This window comes from Salmo trutta, chromosome 9 (genome assembly GCF_901001165.1).
Source record: "Salmo trutta chromosome 9, fSalTru1.1, whole genome shotgun sequence".
In the NCBI taxonomy this organism is placed as follows: domain Eukaryota; kingdom Metazoa; phylum Chordata; class Actinopteri; order Salmoniformes; family Salmonidae; genus Salmo; species Salmo trutta.
In genome coordinates this window covers 48,185,254-48,187,425 of record NC_042965.1, presented here as the reverse complement: position 1 = coordinate 48,187,425, position 2,172 = coordinate 48,185,254, and the positions used below count along the sequence as shown (strand labels likewise).

Genomic DNA, 2,172 nt, shown 5'->3' with positions numbered 1-2,172 from the left:
CACACTGTATCAGGCTGGGGGATGGCAATGATCATACTCACACCACCACCATAGTACAGGACCTTGGTATGATGTACAGACCTGTCCCATGTCATCCTATAATACAGACCTGTCCCATGTCATCCTATAGTACAGACCTGTCCCATGTCATCCTATAATACAGACCTGTCCCATGTCATCCTATAATACAGACCTGTCCCATGTCATCCTATAATACAGACCTGTCCCATGTCATCCTATAATACAGACCTGTCCCATGTCATCCTATAATACAGACCTGTCATCCTATAGTACAGACCTGTCCCATGTCATCCCATAATACAGACCTGTCCCATGTCATCCTATAATACAGACCTGTCCCATGTCATCCTATAATACAGACCTGTCATCCTATAATACAGACCTGTCCCATGTCATCCTATAATACAGACCTGTCCCATGTCATCCTATAATACAGACCTGTCATCCCATAATACAGACCTGTCCCATGTCATCCTATAGTACAGACCTGTCCCATGTCATCCTATAATACAGACCTGTCCCATGTCATCCTATAGTACAGACCTGTCCCATGTCATCCTATAATACAGACCTGTCCCATGTCATCCTATATTACAGACCTGTCCCATGTCATCCTATAATACAGACCTGTCCCCTGTCATCCTATAATACAGACCTGTCCCCTGTCATCCTATAATACAGACCTGTCCCCTGTCATCCTATAATACAGACCTGTCCCATGTCATCCTATAAGACAGACCTGTCCCATGTCATCCTATAATACAGACCTGTCCCATGTCATCCTATAATACAGACCTGTCCCATGTCATCCTATAATACAGACCTGTCCCATGTCATCCTATAATGCAGACCTGTCCCATGTCATCCTATAATACAGACCTGTCCCATGTCATCCCATAATACAGACCTGTCCCATGTCATCCCATAATACAGACCTGTCCCATGTCATCCTATAATACAGACCTGTCCCATGTCATCCTATAATACAGACCTGTCCCATGTCATCCTATAATACAGACCTGTCCCATGTCATCCCATAATACAGACCTGTCCCATGTCATCCTATAATACAGACCTGTCCCATGTCATCCCATAATACAGACCTGTCCCATGTCATCCTATAAGACAGACCTGTCCCATGTCATCCTATAATACAGACCTGTCCCATGTCATCCTATAATACAGACCTGTCCCATGTCATCCCATAATACAGACCTGTCCCATGTCATCCTATAGTACAGACCTGTCCCATGTCATCCTATAATACAGACCTGTCCCATGTCATCCTATAACACAGACCTGTCCCATGTCATCCTATAACACAGACCTGTCCCATGTCATCCTCTAATACACAAATGTCCCATGTCATCTTGGTATGGCTGGGGAAGCGTACAGGAAATACAATATAAGCTACATGCAATGCAAATACACAACTGTTTAGGTAATATACCTGTACAACAACTACAGGTCACCTAATGTTAAATGTAGCATTATAACCACCCAGTTTAAGGTGCAACATGTTAAATGTAGCATTATAACCACCCAGTTTAAGGTCCAACATGTTAAATGTAGCATTATAACCACCCAGTTTAAGGTGCAACATGTTAAATGTAGCATTATAACCACCCAGTTTAAGGTGCAACATGTTAAATGTAGCATTATAACCACCCAGTTTAAGGTCCAACATGTTAAATGTAGCATTATGACCACCCAGTTTAAGGTCCAACATGTTAAATGTAGCATTATAACCACCCAGTTTAAGGTCCACCATGTTAAATGTAGCATTATAACCACCCAGTTTAAGGTCCAACATGTTAAATGTAGCATTATAACCACCCAGTTTAAGGTCCACCATGTTAAATGTAGCATTATAACCACCCAGTGTAAGGTCCACCATGTTAAATGTAGCATTATAACCACCCAGTTTAACGTGCAACATGTTAAACGTAGCATTATAACCACCCAGTTTAAGGTCCACCATGTTAAATGTAGCATTATGAACACCCGCCATCAGCGGGTAGATTTTGGCGTTGGTGGGTAAGAGCTCTACTTCATCAGCCACGATGGTGAGTGGTCAGGGATCCACAGCGACAGCATTTCGCTGATATTTGTTAAGAAAAAATATGATCCCATTTATAGTAAAATAAATGC

The 2,172-nt window shown here is 42.3% G+C and overlaps 1 long non-coding RNA gene across 2 annotated transcripts; it reads right to left on the bottom strand.

The window, feature by feature from the left end:
- Positions 1–201: 201 nt before the first annotated feature.
- LOC115200686 (uncharacterized) lies at positions 202–1,777 on the bottom strand. 2 transcript variants are annotated; one of them, XR_003879586.1, is made up of 2 exons: positions 432–1,777; positions 202–382 (listed from the first exon to the last, which is right to left on the bottom strand). It is a non-coding gene; the product is annotated as an uncharacterized LOC115200686 (long non-coding RNA). The 2 variants fall into 2 exon arrangements; XR_003879587.1 differs by having other exon boundaries at positions 202–354.
- Between the last annotated feature and the right edge of the window lie 395 nt (positions 1,778–2,172).